Source organism: Nematolebias whitei, chromosome 13 (genome assembly GCF_014905685.2).
Source record: "Nematolebias whitei isolate Nwh7 chromosome 13, NemWhi1, whole genome shotgun sequence".
In the NCBI taxonomy this organism is placed as follows: Eukaryota; Metazoa; Chordata; class Actinopteri; order Cyprinodontiformes; family Rivulidae; genus Nematolebias; species Nematolebias whitei.
This window is the reverse complement of record NC_056510.1, coordinates 9359451-9378638: the sequence shown is the minus strand read 5'-3', so window position 1 is coordinate 9378638 and position 19188 is coordinate 9359451.

Genomic DNA, 19188 nt, shown 5'->3' with positions numbered 1-19188 from the left:
GTAGTAGTAGTAGTAGTAGTAGTAGTAGTAGTAGTAGTAGTAGTAGTGGTAGTAGTTTAAAAAAAAAGTATATATCTAGTTTCACTGAACAGAAGCTCTGAAAACACCATGCTTTAAACATTACAGTTACATTACAGTTAAATATATTTCCTGTAACTTATATGGAATGTATGTATATATATATATATTTATATATATATATATATATACACACACATTTACTGTAAATATATTTACACATACTGTGATAGTTTGTCAAAGTTGCTGGTCATTAAAATCCCAAAGCTCATCATCTCAAGTCATTTATAAATGGCAGCCTGCATTTAGTACATCTGTGTTGCTCTGCAGTGACTGCATCTTAAAAATGAAACTTGATAACAAAAAGAGAAGAGTGACGAAGAGGAATGGATGGCAGTGGAGAAAGAAAAGGATGGAGAGAGTGTGTTTTCCATCAGAGTCAGCCTTGCAAGGCAATTTGGGCCCCCATTTCAGAAGCCTAATGGGAGATGGACAGTGATGGACAGCGCGTGTGGGTTACTTATTAATCTGGGGGAGGCAATTGGAGAACCACTATCGACCTGCAGTAAATTAAATAAGGCCTATCCTGAAATGGCATTATTCTCCCTCAACTCTCCCTCTGCTCCTCTCCTCTCTCCTGACCCGCTACAGGGGATTAGAGCAAATAAAATGGGAAAATTTAGACACTGTTAAACGATGATGGATATTTACCACACATGCAACTAAAGGAATACAGTGTGCTCATTAATGGCCAGAGATTAATCATCCAAACATGTAGAAATGTGCATGAGTTGATGAAAATATTTACACATTCTCAAGGTTTCTTATTTACTATATTCACACCCTACTAAGTTTTAAACTAAGGTCATTTCATTTTAAAAACATGCCCTAGTAAAAAAAAAAAAAAAAAAAGCATAATTTACAGAAATAAATGCATATTATTCCAATTTAATTTGGGGGAAATATTGAACATTAAAGTTCAACATTAAAAAACGTTATATAGGCTATATATTCTCTTATGAAAAAGCTGTAGTTTAAAAAAAAATTCAAGTTAAAATTGAAGAAACTCAAAACAGGAAATCTGTGTGAATGCTGCCTCAGCTTTCATGCAATGAGTTACAATGTCCAACTGCTGTGTTGTTAGGAAGCATGGCTGTGAAAACCTTCTACGGTTTGATTAGCATCCAATCTTAATGTGTTTACGATGAAAAAGTTGAGAAAGTTAAAGGCAGTTTCTCTGACATGTATATGAGTCCTTGAGAAACACCAAGTCAGCACTCACAGTCACTGGAGCAGCTCAGGACTAAGTGCTCTGGAGAACCTTTTCCAGGTAGATGAACGTGTTGTTTGCCTCTTATCTCAGCGATAATGTTTCATTTCAGGCATTTCTGCACAGATGCCTCACAGTTTTTGTCTTATCATTGTGTCAGATGAACAAGTCGGGATCACGGGGCTTGGAAAACGCCTAAAAATGCAGCCTGCAGAAGTCACCTTGAGTCCAAAAATAGGCCCTGCTCTTTTGTACATCCATCAGTCTTTTGTCTGTTATTTAGGACAACTTCACCCTGAAGTCTGCAGAAGACCTCGGGGTATAAGACACTTTGACTCGGGACTTTTCGCTCTCTTTTCCTCCTGCTCTCCCAGAATTATCCCAAAGAATGAACCAGAGGTGGATGAACAGTTCAGACTGTGCCCAATTAGTAACGTGCTAACGGGGCGAGGGCTGCCGGTCGTTTCTCACAATATTTCAGCCTAATGAGTAAACGTATTTTCAGAAACATAAGCAAGACCTTGAAATAAATTTAAAAAATGCTTAATGATCAAGCACTCAAATATCAACATATTAGGCATTAAGAATGCCATTAAATTATTAAAAAAAGAGAAAATTTACATTTTCAGTGAAAATGCAGGCTAAGAGCTTAAAGCTGTAGAACTACTGACATAGGTTGAGATGTCGGAGCTAAAAAAAAAAGCAGGACACTAACAAAAAGCAAAAGTAGCAAAATGCTAGCTAAAAGTAGGTGAATGGTAGCTAAATTTAGAATAAGAAGAGTGGGAAAGTATGCTGAAGCAGATTTTTAAAAGATCAATGTTCTTAAAGGAATTGAAAAGAACTTAACTGTTTTCTCTAGATAAAATTTTGTAAATAAAGTTACATATTTTGAAAAAAAGTTACTTAAAACAAAAGTCATTGAGTTTATGAATGAGATGAATGTTTTGAAATATTAATAGCTAAATTAGCACAAAGTATGCATATGTAGTTGGACTGCAAACGCATATAAAAATGATAAAATGGGAAATAATAGAGTATAAAGTTAGATTTGCTGACAGGATTCAAGGTTGTTGTTTTTGGTCGTTCGCTTCACATGTGGTACATGTAGTGTAGTGTACACAGGGTCCAAGTTACATCAAACAATACCAAAAATGTAAACTGTAAAAAGAAACAGTAAATAAGGATCTAAGATATAAATTAAGATATGCGTTCAACGAACACCCAACAGTACGCCAAAAGATCTAAAATATACGCTAGTCACTAATAGTGCAAAACAATACACCAAACAAGAGAAGCATGATTCTCATAAGTTTGGTTCTGCTACAGTTTACACGCTTAATGCGAGCGGAGTCGGGCTCGGAGCCCCAAAACTAACAAAAACTGGGATTTATTTCAAAGAATGCAACAAAAATACATACACAAGGCACCAAAAGTGAAAAAGAAATATTGTAAATCTACAGCAGCATGGTCCTTTTGGCAGAGTGGTTCTGATGACAGTGAGGTTTCTCTTAGCAACCTGGTCCAGTTAGCAGCATGGGACTGTTAGCGGCGTGGTCGTTAGCGGCGTGGTCGTTAGCGGCGTGGTCGTTAGAGGCGTGGTCGTTAGCGGCGTGGTCGTTAGCAGCGTTAGCGGGTCCCTTCAGCAGCTTGATGATAATAAGGACCGCAGCAGCTGCCTCCCAGACTGCCCTTCAGAACTGGGTCCAGCAGACAGAGAACATCCAAGGTTCCCCCACGGAACCAAGCAGCTCCGTAGAGTTCGGTCCGTGCAGGCAGATGGAATATCTTGTTAGCAGGTCCCGTCAGTGCTTTGTTTTCGGAATACAACAATGCACCGCTATAATAATAAAACTCCTGACCTGTAAAATGAATTCATTTGATCAAGAAATGTGATTTCCAGAATTCTTTGCCATCCATCACCTTATAAAATGTACGGCATCAGATGGCCCATCCTTATGGTGACTACGCCCCAATACAAGAGGCAGTCAACGGTCTAGTTAGTGTTTGTTCAGTGTTTTAGTTGATTAGTTTAATATCAAGCTGCAGGCTTGCATTCAACCAAGTCAATGATATAAAAATGGTGGCTAAATGTATTGATGCATATACTTGCAACATTTGTTGCTGAAGTTCTTGAGCATTCATTCAACCTTTATTTATAAACTAAACTGTATAAATAAAGGTTGAATGAATGAATGCTTAATAACTTCAGAAACAAAAGTTGCAAGTTTATCTATCAATGTTTTTAGGCACCATTTTTATATCAGTGACTTGGTTTGTTATATTAGGATGTCTCATTCTTTAAGGAAAAAGAAGTAAAATGAAGCAACTTAGAAATATGTGGTGAATGCTGAGTTTTATTCCTGCCAAAGGCCATAAATCTGAGAACTGGCAGCACTTTTAACTGCCTGTATGCGTTTATCCACTTGCAAGTTGGAAGCAAGGTGCTTTCAGCACTTTTGTACAATTTTTTTTGACAGTGTCTTCCACAGCCTTTGCCTTCTGCTTCTTCATCAAAGTACTGAGAAAAAGCCAAATTCTTCCACTCTCTGCTATTACAACAAAATGAGGCAAGCTTATGGCCTTGGGTCACAAAAAGTACAAACCATTTTTCAAAGTGGTTGCCAGATCATCTGTGATTTACACAATTTGTACAAAGTAGTGCGGGTGTCTCCAGACTCACTAACCGTGGAGAAGGAAAGCTGAATCTGAGCTCTGCTTGTAGCAGAAACGTAATAAAAAAAAATAGCTATAAAGCTTTAAGTGAAGGAAATGGAATTGGAAACTGCAAATCCTTTAATTAAACTGTAACGACAAGTCAGTCAATTTGACCACCTCATGTCAAAGCATTTTTTAAGAAAAAAACTGATCTTCACATTCACGTGTGTCAAATAAGGGCTTAGCATTACTTGAAGAAATGCATGTCACCCACTACCATTAGCCAGTGACTCAGCTACTACCACATCCCGTTTCAGCTCCTGATCTTGAAAACTGAAAGAGCTAAAGCCCATTCTGATGGTTGCTAAAGTCAAATAGGTGTGACAGCCATCTTGGATTGGGTTGATTCTAAAATAAAAGTTTTATCAAAATCCATCCAGTTGCTGAATAAAAAAATAACAGGAAAATGTAAAACTAAGATTGTGAGGAATCAGTTTATGTGTTTCGGATCAGTCTCGGCTACTACTACACCTATCAGAGACAAAAACTATTGTTTTAGCAACGGATGATGCAAACAATGCATACATTGTTTAGACTGAGAAAAGCAGCTACTGTCCAGTTTTTGTACTTGACGTTAGTTGGAATAAATAAAAAAATGAATAAAGTATATACAGTATATAGATCAATAGATGGTACATACAGTAAATATGCAGTTTTTGAAATACGGAGACCTGACAGAGGAACTGAACAGCATCATCCTTTCTTTTTTACAAGGTTTTAGTAGAAATAGTTTTAATATTCATCTTTACATTGGTCCCTCATTTATTGCGGGGTTCTGTTACGAACCTGCCCGCAGTAAGTGAAACTCTGCAAAGTAGATCCAACATTTTTCAGTCAGGTCATCTGGATCTTTGGTACGCCCCTCCTCTTGAGGGCCGGCAATGGAGGAGGGGCGTACCAAAGAGACCATCTTATCACAAGCAGAACTGGTTTGTTCCACTTTGGAGTAAGCTGTTGGGGGGAAGAATCAGTTTTGTTGTGTGTTTCCTTGACTGATGAAGCCTTCTGGATGGAAGTTGAAATGTTTCAGTAAAAAAAAGAAACTGTCCGGATGACCTGACTGAAAATTGTCGGATTGTATACCTGGATTGTTGAGCATGGAATTTGTTGTCTGCAAAGTAGACATTATATTTATTTTAATATTTATATATATACTGTATTTTAATGCTTGATAAACCCTTCCCACACTCATGCAATGTTCTAAACTCTTCATGTCATTTTAACAACATGCATATGTATAGTACAGTAGCTACTGCAAAAGTTTATATGGGTACTCACTAACCTTGGTCCAGTTCTGGACAGAGTTTGATTGGCTCTCTGCAGCCATTGAGCACCAGGCGCTTTTAGAGCAAGCCGGACCGTCAGAGAGTCAGCACAAAACCACACAATGGTCCAGATAAAGTCCAAATAATCCAGAGAAATCTGATGGGGAAAAAATGTCTGGGTGATCTCGAGAGAAGACACAGGACCTCCGAGCAATGCCTTCCCGCACGAGAGGCTCCCTGTGCTGTCAAGCAGCTCTCAGATTGACCGATGAGGCTGGAAGTAGTTCTGGTCATGTTCTGATTGGATCTCTGCAATCAGCACCGAAGTCACTATGAAAAAGAACCAAACTTTTTAGTCAGGTTTGGATCAGATCAAAACTTTCCTTCCATTTTGGCAGAAGGCGCATAGCTGGAAGTACTGTTGAATTCTGGAAAGTGTACTGTTGCCTTGTGAGTAATGAAGTTCTTTTGGACTGGAGATACAGTGTAGAATTACTGAAAGAAAACTACAAAATGGCGGCATCTGTCCATTTTTTTTTGTCATTAACTTTTTCCCAACCATATGATTATATCACAATATAGGGATATTACTGTACAGTCCACAGTGCTGTGTCGTGCACTTTTTCTTTTCATTTTACTTTTTGTCCAATATTATGGACTGTACATCCACAAACCACGATAGAGAAAATCTGCAAAATTTCAACCGCAAAGTAGCGAGGGACTATTGCATTTGTTTTACCTTTTTTTCTTTTGCATTTTCAGTGACCTATCACAAAAATACAACGTGCCAAGTGTAATGTTGGGTTGGATTTATAATTAGCAGTTGAGAGGAGGTGATAATAATATTCATTTGGATATTCCAAAACTCATGATCACACTGGTACTGAGAACTCCACAGTGCTTGTCCTTTTATTAAACACTCTTCAACAAACTTACAAGGACTGGTTGAACGTCTGCTCTCTCTTCATACATGAAGCAAACAGTTCATACAACCCGTAACGTTACCTTTGAGTTAGGGAACTAAACGGTACAGTCCATTTCACTGTCCACGTGTCCAACAGCAAGCATGCCTCTGTCATAACTCATAAAAAAACATTAAAATACCACCAGAAAGCCTGGAGAGCAACATGGAGTTAGCTGGAGTTCAAGACCACTTCAAGATTACAATATTTCAGTTTCCTTTGTAGCAAAATAAAGAATTGACTAAATGACTCAAGACTTTTAAGCAGCACTATAACCTCACTTATATGTTTTAATAAAATAAAATAAAATAAAAAAAACAAGCAACTGGATATGTTTCTGGATGCACATGAACTTGTTCCAAACATCAAAGTTCATGTTTGATAATCCAGGTAAAAACCCAACAAAGTTCAGTCAGGTCATCTGGACAGTTTATTTTTTAATGAGATGTTTCATCCTTAATCCAAAGAACTTCAACAGTCCAAGGAGCCACAACTAAACTGAGTCCCACAAGCAGCACACTCCCATAGTGGGAAAAAAAAACAAACAGTTTGCAGGTGATAAGATGGTTTCTGGGGCCCACCCTCTCCCCCATCCACTTCTCTGAGGCAGTCATGCCAAAGTGGTTCAGAACATTAAAGTTCATGCTCAGTAATCTAGGTAATAGTCCAACAATCAAATAAACAAGTCTCTCTTGTAAATAAATATTGTAGTTTCAATGAGACTAAGCGGTATAAATGAAGGTTGAATGAATGGAAACAAAAATTGAAAAATGCTCAATCAGGTCAACTGGATGCTTTCTTTTTTTGCTGAGACGTTTCATCCTTCATCCAAAGGACTAAGAATGGGGGAGAGGGTGGGCCCCACAAATCATCTTATCACCAGCAAACCATTTTTTTTGTTTCCCCACTATGGGAGTGTGCCGCTTGTGGGACTCAGTTTGTTTGTGGCTCATCAGACTGATGAAGTCCTTTGGTTGAAAGATGAAATATTTCAGAAAAAAAAAAAAAAAAAAATCGCCCAGATGACCTGACTGAACTTTATTGAACATGTTCCAAACGTGGATGTGATTTTTGAAAATGTATTTTCTTTCCCCTGAGGACAGTACTGAATCCTGTGAGAACGTCACGTCATGGTAATATAGGACGTGAGTGCATGACATCATATTTAGTCCAAAGAGAGAGAAGGTGAGCACATTCTGAATGCAGCTGCCCACATCAGCATTGTCATTAGCACCACTAACAAACTCCTCTGGGTGTGAGAGGTCTGCACAACTGGTCTTTCAAAAGATCCATTAGCAGGACATTAAGAATGCAAGAACAGTAAAACGTGCACACACGTGTGAACGTGTTTATGTGTGTATCTGAAACAAAGCCATTCAACAGAATCTCATGGCACATACTGAAGCACTTTTAATAATTAGCAAGCTGGAGACATAGTTTTAAACATTCCAATTTATTAAACACCAGGGAGAGGTCACAAATGTACGGATGCAAATGTGTCCGTGCACACGTGGTTTCAAACAGGATGGCACAGAAGCCAAGGCCCTTACAGAGACCAAAGTGTGTGTCTAATGGAAAAACCATTTTCTTAAGTGCTTTGTTTGTTGCACCATCTGCGTTATTTGCACAGTAATTGCTTCCGTAGCCTGCAGGTTCGAATTTTCAACCTCCAGGGCGGTATAAATAATGTGCAAATCATAATAGTCCTTTATCTCAGCAAACGCACAAGTGTCCGAGTTTAACGGAAACCAGTTGTATATCAGGCAATATCAGTTTGTTCATGTAAACTTTAGTAGCTATTTTTTCAAGTTTATTCATTATTAATCTATGACATTTTATTTTGAAACGCCAAAGGTACAAAAGCATTGTGGCTTATTATAAAACCAGACTGTAGGTCAAAATGTGTTTAAAAACTGATTTCCGTAGGCATATCATGGCCTTATTAACAACTTAAGGGAACATATTCTGGTAATAAATACACACTGTTTCTGAATACAAGGGTCATTTAAGGCTGGGAAACTTCCTAAGTAAAGGCTTCTTGGGTCTGTGTAATATTATTCACAACCAGGCCGTCTCCATTCCATCAAATCCACCAGAATGTCATGGCTGTGACGTGCTGCAATCTGAGATGTTGGAGTAATCCAATAAAGACATTAGTGAACCATTAGGAGGGTGCTTCCTGGCTTTGGAGGGACACACAGGGCCTTGTTTAGCCTAATATAGCATCCCAGTTAGTGTTTATTTATGGCAGCAAGATGTCAAACCACTTAGAGGTGGAATGCTGCCTGTCCATTAAGACGTCTGTCCAGTAAGGAGCTTGGGAGTGAAGATCTTAGGGCTTGGAAATGGGCCAAGCTTGTTGTTTGAACCCATATTTGAAAATGTGCTGCCTTGGTCTTTTAACGCACCAAAAACCTATCTGCAGCTAATGGAGTTTTAGTGTCTGAATATTACAAGAACATGGAGTTTAATTCAGTTTAATTCCGTTTGATTCACTACAAAGTCATAGCAGGGCATTTTACAGCGAACTTGAAATCAAATCAAATGGACTCTGGTTATAGAGCACATTTAAAACAGCCAAAGATGACCAAGGTGTTCCACAATAAACCCACAAAACTATGAAAATCACTGGAGAGGATGACGTCACGTTTCAAAGGGAGTGTGCAGCCTTCACTTATACACTGAGAAGAGAGAGGAGCAGATTTAAACCATATTAGGTTTCAGAGCACCACTTCATAATGAAATTAAACCTGAGAGAAGGGCCGGTAACATTAGCTCCATTCGTTTGACAAAGATGTCACATATTAATTCATGGCTGTCATCATAAGCAGAGGCTTCAGTCTGCATTGTTCTTCCTCACACCACTCTCGCACCTGACACTTTCACAAGAAGGCTCTTTGATTCATTTTAATTTAGAATTATATATTTTTTTAAAAAGTCTAGTTTGTTCATTTATTCAGACTATTCTATTATTCATTCTGTTCAGTCTGAGAAGGCCTTTATTATTATTATTATTATTATTTCATTTTATTATTATTTCATTTTATTTATTTTTATTGTTTTTTTATTGAGAACAATTATGTTTTAGTTTGAAACTATGCTTGTCTACAACATATTTTTCCCAATTTATGAGCACTAACAGATCACACAAGCAAAATAAGTTACGAACCAGCAAATGGATTTTAATGAAACTTCCAGAAATCAATGACGGACTGTACACTTACAACAGGTTAACATTTGGACTAAACCTCATTTAAGATGGTCGCTAGAGTCGACTAACCTTTAAAAAAACTCCACCATGGATATAATTCAGCCAACTTTGGACCCTTATCAGAGTTGAGCCAGCTGATAGACAGTGTGCCATCTTTATCAGGACTATGGAACTTTCTGGCAGTGTTCACGGACAATCTCACCACCTTTGTTTGCCCCCCCCCCCCCCCATTGCAAAATGTCATGTCTACCTTGCTTTGTGCTGAGGTAGGTTTTTTTGCTAACTTGCACTGTCCCCTATGTAAAGGACACAGTGTGAGAGATCTTTTGTTTCTTTCCTCATGTTTTTTTTCTTCCCTTTTCTTATCTAAGTGATAAGGGCAGCGCTTCACAAAGAAGCTGCAGCCTCCGTGCACTTCCGTCTACGCTTGTTTAGCTGCACTGAAATGCATTTTCGCTGTGCTTAACTTTGCAAAGACAATAAAAGTTGATTCTGGTTCTGATTAAAGGATGTTGAGTTGAAATGTGATGTGGTAGTAGCTGAGAGTCATTCAACACTTTGAGCAACTTCTTCACTAAAAAAACTAGCATTGCCTCTTTAAGTCAACCCTGTTTTTTATTTATTCATTTTTTGTAAAATATCTCATCAGCTAAACGACAGTATCCAATGAAAAACTTTCTGAAAATTCAGTTACAAATGAATAAGTTTTGGAGTGAGTTTAAATCAAGATGCTACAGCTAACCACTCGTAGTTTGCACAAAATGCGAGACACTAATATCGTTGTACAGATTTTGAGCTAACATCAGATGTAGTAGTTACTGAGAGTCAATCACAACATATTTTGTCCTCCAAGCACAAACAAAATATTTGCAAAATACAAAACATGAGATTTCTTTTTTTTCCTTCTTGCTCTCGGCAAAGACTGATGCTTTTCCTTCCTGCTCCTTCCCTGCTCTGCTCTTTGTCCTGTGAGTCTTTTAAATTCACCACCTTCTTTGGCCTCCCTCCACTGCATACGTCTTTATGTCACCTGTATGTAGCTTTTTTGGTGCTAATTTTATTTTATTTTATTTGCAGCCTCCATTAGGGATACATTGTGAGATATGATTTTTTTTATTCATCTTCCCTCGTTTTCCTCTTTTTCTAATCTAATGAAAAAAGAAGCACCTCTCAGTGAGGCCGCAGCCTCAGACACCCCGTCTACCTTGTCTGTTGTCTGTGTTTCTTTAGATGGGCTGTACTGAAATGTAATTTCATCGTGCTTCTGTGCAATGACAATAAAGCTGATTCTGATTTTGTGAAACTATAATTTCATGAATTGACTAAAACAGTCTGCTCTGTTGTTTCCCAAAACAAGATAATCTTAGTTTAAAACTATCTTTATCGTATTCTCTCAAGGAATAACAAAAATGTATGTTTTGTTTGTTGTTTGCTCAGTCAGATCAACTGTTAATGAAATTATCCCTGGTATTTTTTTTTTTTTTATATATATATAAATGCACAGTTTCAGATGCATTCACATCAAAACAGACAAACTGAACAAAAAGCAACACATGTTATTAGTCATTCATAAGAGAATGAAGCTGAACAAAAGTAACTCCAAAACCTTTAGCAACTCAGAAAAAAATTCATTAAATTAAAAACAAATACTCTTTTTTAGCTTATACAAACTGGGACTGTACAATTCCAGGTTCGATAATAATAAAAGCAGTGAAATCATATATTTTTAGATATATGTAGCTAGTTTGTCAGTGCTGCTTGAGGTCTAAGTCTGAACAACACAGCTCTGCTTCTGATCAGCCTGGAAGGTGTCAGGTTGCTTCACGTGTAATGAAGAAGCACTTCTGTGAAGGAAGAGCGAGGAGCATAAGAGTTGAATAAAACTAATGCTGGTTTGTTATGTTTATTAAAGTTTCCGTTGGGAATCCAGCAGCAGCATGTGTTAAATATAAGATCCATGACGTCTTATAACTAAAATGTAGTTTAAAAAAAATGTTTCAAATTGTTGGCAGTATTCAAATCAGCTGAAAAAAAAATAATTAAGACAGCAAACCTGTTTAGTTGAAATGTCTGACATATCCAAACCACTGAAGCTACGAGCTCTATTCAGCCTCCTTGTATCACTGATAACCCACATAAGCTCTTGTGAATAAATACATCAGAACGCTTCCTTCGTTGCAGCGTTGATTTCCGAGCGTGTTTGATCTCAACACGGTGCTCTTTACTTTGATGTCATCATGCACAGAGGAAGGAGTAGCTGTGAGAGCTCAGAGGCCTGAGAGAGAAAGCTCTGAGATGTATAATGCTCCTTCTTTGGTTTGCCGATGATGTTTGCAGGATGGGCTTGTCAAACACAATCAGCGCCGAACACGTGCCCTCTGCTGATTTCAAACGAGCTGTTGTTGATGATGCTGAAGGCTGTGATTCAGAAACAAAATATGAGATATGTCGAGTTTTCTTTCAAGGTAGAATTTTGTTGAAACTTGCAAGGACCTGATTAGACTCAAACTCTTTGCTTAAACTTAGATATTTGTGAGTTTATGGTCACTTTTATGAAGAGACAGGAATACCGTATAGGGTGTATATACCTGTCGACAAATTATTGATAGAATTCAATTCAGTTTACTGATATAGCGCCACATCACAGCTGAAGTTATCTCAGTGCAATGAACAGAAACGTTCACATATCGTACAGACAAAAGCCAATTATAAAGGTAATCTAATGAAGGAAGCCTGCAGGTTCGTTAAATCTTCACTTCGTCACAGTCCCCCATCCTAAGCAAGGACAAAGGCAACAGTGGAAAGGAAAAACTCCCTTTTAACAGGAAGAAACCTCCGGCAGAACCAGGTTCAGGACAAGAGTTCATCTACTTCGACCATCTGGGTTTGTGAGGAACAGGAAGGAGAAACAAACACAGAACGGCAGGTCCAGATGTAGGTGCAGGTGTACCCACTATTGGAAGAAAGACAAAACAAAACACATGTCAAGGATAGAAAACAAATACAAATACAAAACAGGCAGAGTAGAGTATGTAACAACAGCAGCAGAGTGAAGAAATGTGGTCAGTTTGTCCTCCAACAGTCTAAGCCTATAGCTGCATATCTAAGGGACAGCTCAGGAAACCCAAGCCAACCCTAACTATAGGATTTATCAAAAAAGAAAGTCTTAAGCTCAGTCTTAAAACTGGACAAGGTGTCAGCCTCATGGACAGGAACTGGAAGTTGGTTCCGCAAGAGAGGAGCCTGATAACTGAAAGATCTTCCTCCTATTTTGCTTTTGGAAACTCTATGAACCACAAGTAAACAGTCTGAGAGCAAAGTGCTCTGTTAGGAAAATATGGAACAAAATATATGTAATAAAAGATGGAGCTAGGTTGTTGAGAGCTTTGTAGGTTAGAAATAAGATTTTGAATTATATTCTGAAGTTGACAGAGAGCCCGTGGAGAGCAGCTAAAAATGGATAAATGTGTTCACTCATCTGCCTGTTATATAGGGCTGTAGCAATTGCGCAAAAAAAGCAAGTTTCAGACAAATTTCTTTAAATTATGTTGAGCGGTTTAGAAGTTATAGATGGGACAAGAGAACGTTTCTGGACAAATGGATGGACAGAGATTATCGTCATTTATCCAGCTTAGGCAGGCATATAAAAACAATCTAAATTAAAAAAATATATATATTTCATCATGTATTTTTCTTCACATATTAAAAAAAAAAACTCTGTCAAATAATAGTGAAAATGAAGATCATATTTCAGCCATGTGTATTTGCGAATTTCCTTTATCACATCTTAAAGATTCTGATCCACAGGAGGCCTTCAAACCTAGTTCATTCATCACTGGTAGCAGTCTCCACACCATCCAGGACATCTACCACTGTCTGCGTAAGACACGCAGCATCAAGGACCACACCCACCCAGCACAAAGACTTTTCCGTATACTGCCCTCAGGCAGACGATGCAGGAGTCTGCCATCGTGCACAAAACACTCACAGTTATTACCCACAAGTTGCCAGATTACTGAACTATTTATAATAATACTGAACTAATGACAATAACATTGCAATTAATCACATCTGTGACAACTAATATGTTAATTGCTGCTGCGCTATATCATGCACTACAATATATCATGTATGTCACTACCTTAATTCAATTAATTTCAACTTTACTCACTACCTGTGCAACAGCCTGTCACACAATGCGTGTGCTAGTTATGTGCAATATATATCATGTGCATTTAAGTTAATATTACTACCTGTGAATACTTATTTACATGAATTCATCCGTGCAGTTATAGTCTACAATTTATTTATTTTTTTGGACCTTGTAAAACATTATATTTCTTTTTCACTTTTTGTTACTTTATTTTGTAATCTTATTGCATGCTTTATAATGTATTGTTTGTTTGTTTGTTGAATCGGTTCTTCTCATCCTGAACATTTCACTGCATTGTTGACCTTGTTGACCTGCATATGACAAATAAACAACATAACATAACAATTTTGTATCTTTGACGCTCAGATGGATTAGTGGAAATAGCACACGCTTCACTTTGACTAAACATCTATTATCTTACACAGAAACTAAAATTGGTGGTTATTAAAACACTTCAGTGCCTCCCCCATGAAAAAACTGGTGATCATGTTCTTGCCTGTGTTTGTGTTTGTCTGTTTGCAAACTATCTCATGAACCACTGAAATGATTGTAATGACTTTCTCAGACAGTAATCATTTGATGTGCATCTACAGCTGGTTATATTTTGACGTCAGTACAATTTCAAGATGGCTGCCGTAGCTAATCAAACATTGCAAATGCCTAAATGGTTAATGTTTTGCCATTTTTTAGAAATTTCGAGCTTCAATTTGGTTTAGACATAGCTTAAACTGACCTCCAGCACATACTTTCTGCACTAATAAAATAGATGTAAATATTTTTGCATGGAAGGCAGCGATCCTAAAACGAAAAGTACTTTCACTTCACTGTTACATTTAAAATCTATTCATGTGCAAGTTGTGACTACTACTAAACTTAAGGGTCCAACAAATAGTTTTTAAATCAAGCCGTGTGGCTTGACTTGAAATGAACAAATCAGGAACTGTGCCCATTTATAAATCAGTATATTCTGAACATGAAAACGGCTCTAATCACAGTGTTGCATCACAGCCAAAAGCAAAAGGAATAACTTTTTTCCGCTTTTGTGTTGATCAGGCAGAAAGCAGAAGGAGCTAAAATTATATTATGTCTGGAACTTCACAGAACTGATTAGGAGTTTGGAGCATCATGATTTGCCAAACAGTTGCATGGCATCTTTATTACGCTGATGCACAAAGAACAACGACCGACTGAATGAAAGCCGCACATGCTGCTCCTAAACTCAGTGGCTTTTATTGCAGTGTGTGTCTATTGATTCTGTCTGGTTTAGCTTCACTGTTATTGAACAACAAACGCGCGCCTATAGAAAAGGAAATACTGCTTTAAGAAGGTTTACTCAGTTTATTAAAATAGACATTTTGTTTTTTAACTCATTTGCTTCTCATCTCATAGGTGAACACAGACACAAACATCTGTCTTTGCACTCCACTTAGCCATGCGGCTCACAAGCTGCCTCTTTCTTTCCGTCGACAGATGCAGAATAGCATAGACGCCAGTTTCAGCAGTATTTTAAAAAAAATGTTTTTAAAACTTCATTGAATGTGACAGATTTAGAAAAGCTTTCTGCGCAAGCTTTTTGTGAACCTATGTCTTGGAAGTGTCATTTAAAAACAACCTGATCTCGTTGTTAGCCCTGCTCTGTCATCCGCATCTGTGAAATTCTTCTTCTCCCTACATCTGTTCATTTCCCATTACTCCCTCTTCCATTTCACTTTCTGTCATCCTCTCCTCTGTTCTGTATCTCCCTCCTCTGCCATTCATTACTTTTTCCTGTGATGCATATGCAGTGGTAGTTTCTCATCCTCCGTTCCACTGGGAGGAAGGTAAAGCAACAAAGAGCTACACTGTGGACGCTGTGATTCGCAGCGTGAGCTCATTCACTCACATTTAATCGTCTAAATTGTCACCGACAATCATTCCCAATTTCCTCAGTCTCGAGGCTGACAGCATCAGGAAAATGAGGCTGAATCTCCATGCATACTGTTAGGGACATCACAATACAGTGCAGTTCTGTTTCTTATCCTCCTAACCTAATCCAGCTGCATTGTATCTAGTTTTCTAAATGTATTATTATTATTATTTCTATGTAAGGGATTCGGTGAGATAACATAAAATCTCAAAATGAATAGTTTATCACCCTAATTAAACAATTAATTTAAGTCCTTTGTCCTATCAACCCCCAGCTGGTTAAGGCAGATGGCTGCTCTGCCTGGTTCTAGAAGGTTCTGTTGCACACCAATAAGTGCATGATCAGGGTCAGCAATAGTGTGCAAGTGAAAATCTGACCTAATTTGTCGGCTTCCATAGCAAGACAGCTGTACACCTCCATTATTTTACCAATAGTCTGATTGCACTGAATGACTCACTTTTTGGAATAAACAGTTTTTTTTTATCTTTATTTATACATATGGTCTTATTGAGTCACAAGTACTCATTTTCAAGAGAGACCTGTTTTAGACAAAATCATATGAAGCAATTAAAACAACACAATGCGATAAAAATAATCAAATCAAAGCACCATATCAAACAAGGTAAAATACTAAACACAAGAACAAATTGGCGTAGTTTTTTCTGGTGATCTTATCAAATGTTTAGGATCCCTCAAAGAAATCAAAGTGGATATTAGTTATCTTACTTTATCATGCTGAGAACCTCCCGTCTCGTCTGCACAGAGACGGACTAGTAATGGCCCGGTTCTGTACAGATGAGACAGGCCCAGATGCTCTGAGTGAGCTTCCCAGGGTTAACACCCGATAAGGAGTCATTTTTACTTTGCTGGCTTCCATCACATATAGATTTGCACTTTCATCCCATTTTTCACCATCAAAAACAAATAAGACCAATGATGTCACACATAGTCACCCCACTGATACACTATGACAGGCTGTGTTCGCCCTGGATGTGGAGGTGGATCCAAGGGCCAACATAAACTGGGACGTTCTGTCACACGGGGCCTCCGCTTCCACGTTAAGACGAGTCCGACGGACACCTCAGCGCTGAACTTGTAACATTTTCCAGCCTTATGGACATTAAATTGGTAAACTGAAATTATATATCTTGATTTATTTGAGTTAGAGCCAGATTCCTCTCCATCTGGGAATAAAAGAACCAGATGCAGGTGGTGGGGAGTCGGACCAGTGTCAAGGACGGACCCGGTCTGGATTTTTCATCTACAACTTCAGATCTTGTTACAAGGTGGTCCATGTTCCAGGAATGAAATTTTAATTAAAATCTGACTTCATTCGACTGAAATAATTTAACTTAATTGACTTTTAACTATTAGATTTGCTTGTTTTCATTGTAAAGTTCCCTGAGATGATTTTTGTGGAGAAATGCTGGTAAATAATCTGAACTACATCAAACCATGTGACATGATCCTACAGATAATATTAGTAATGCATCAGTTTCCAATGTAAAATGGCTTAAAATATATAAATATTTTTAAATACCTTTGCAATACTATTCTGTTTCTCAGAAAGGTGCACCAAGACGAGAAACATTGTCTAGTATGTAGCATACAGTCAGCAATGCTCTTCAAAAATACTCAGAATTAAGAGGAGAAGAAATTCATTCACTGGGCTTATCTGACTTATTTGCCATTATCAGCAAGCAGAGAGCATCCGGTCCCACTGTAATCACACAGACATCCCCACTAGTTGGAATTGCTAATGGAGTTTCAGGTGTCTGATTTACAGCCCTCTCTCCGTACGATAAAGCCTTCTCCTAATGTTATGCAGTTCTGGTCTCCTGGGATAGCATTAAGTGTTGAGAATGTCAAATGGGAGTGTGAATGCCCATAACTAAAGCTAATTAGCAAGGTCATTTGTTGCCACTGTATGTGTGTGTTACTGAGTGCATCATTGTGCTGAATATTGAACCTGAGTTTAGAATGCATGCCCTGGCGACAATGGTCTTTTTTTAAGCAGTGTGATGTAATGTTTGGGTTGATGTGACAAAATAAAAGTGCTGAAGGTGTGTGTTTAAAATACAATGATTGGACAGCCCTGTTCTCCGTCCTTCTCTGCTCCTGGAGGACACCGGTTGGAAACGGGGCGATGTCAACATATGACTGCAAGTGTAACCTACTAAAAGCAAAATGCTCATGTCAAGGGTACTTAGTGCATGCCTATTTTCTGAAATTTATGAGAAGGAAATAACTTGATATTGACATGGTGTGGCATAACATTCCCCCTGACCGCTCCCCCTTGACCATCAATCACCGAGATAGCTCATTCATCAAGTGGCCCCTCTGGTCCGACCCCCTTGTGACACACAAACGTTTTTCCAATTTAAAATCTGATATTGATGGAACGCTGCATCCTGCTGCAGCCTCTGAGCTTTGCTGGGGCCAGTAAACGTATCCATGCTGGCTCTCTTATCCCTGCGCCTGCAGGAAAATTCAAACAAGCCTATTTTCATGTGTAATGACTGCGGCTATACCCAGATATAAGGACTGGAAAGAACAGATACCAAGACTTCAATAAGGTTTGCAGTGTTGATTTACAAAGTGATGATTGTCATTAAAATTGCCAGGGAGAGATCTGGAATCCTGAAAAGTAAGGAGGGGGGGTTAATCGTCTGTCTGCAGGGGTGGTAACATTTCTGCTGCTCTTTCTTATGGTAGGGACTGGAGTCAGTTGTGGGAAAGGTGACCCAATGGTTCCAGGGTGTAGAAGGTGAACATCTGAACAAAGGTTCCAAGCTGGAGGCAGGCAAGTGGTAGGTAGGCATGGAGGCAGCTGAGGAGTCACAGTAGAGCTTGAGGTCCACAGAGGAAAATCCAGGGACAGGAAGACGTTGGTGGTTTTACTGAAAACAGGAAGAAATATAAGTTAAGTTAATACTTCGTTAATCTTACAAGAAAAAGGACAGAACACAACAACCATTGGCAGCTAATGCCCCAGCACTGACTGGTTGTCCTCTGCAGCCTTGTATGCTCCTGTTGCTCATCAAGCCTATGATCCTCAGGTGCTGCCAATTGGTACTCAGATGTGACTGCTGGGAGATGAGAGAGCATAACTCCCACAATATGAGGTTTAAAGAGAAGAAACTCTTCTAACCATCTGAACTGGAGGAGGAACCAGGGAAAATGTCATGTTTTGTTTGTTTGATAGTTGACAAAGGTTTAGAACCATACAGCTCGCCTTTTACCACACACGCACACAAAAAGCCTGAGCAAATCTCTCCAGTACTGTCTTCTATTCAGTGGCTCCATGTTTGTTTCAGCAATGCTGTTTAAAAATTGTTAGATGAATAAGACTCTGAATGGACCAGCTCTTGTACACCTGTTTGATTTCCTCCAGACCAAATGGATCTATTACCATTTGCTTTAAGTTGCCTGGAGATCCAGGCTGTTCCACAGAGGTGATCAGGTCTTGTCAGTTGTAGCTCCTAATCTGTGGAACCAGCTGCATCTTCATAGCAGATAGGATTCAAGTCTTGTTTTGTTTTGTTTTTTAAGTCATCTATTTGTACTTGTACATATTTACAAATGTACATATACATAAGTACATATTTGTACTCATTGGATTTGATACAGCATAAAAGTATCATGTTTGCATCAGTTTAATGGTTACCATAAACATACATTAGAC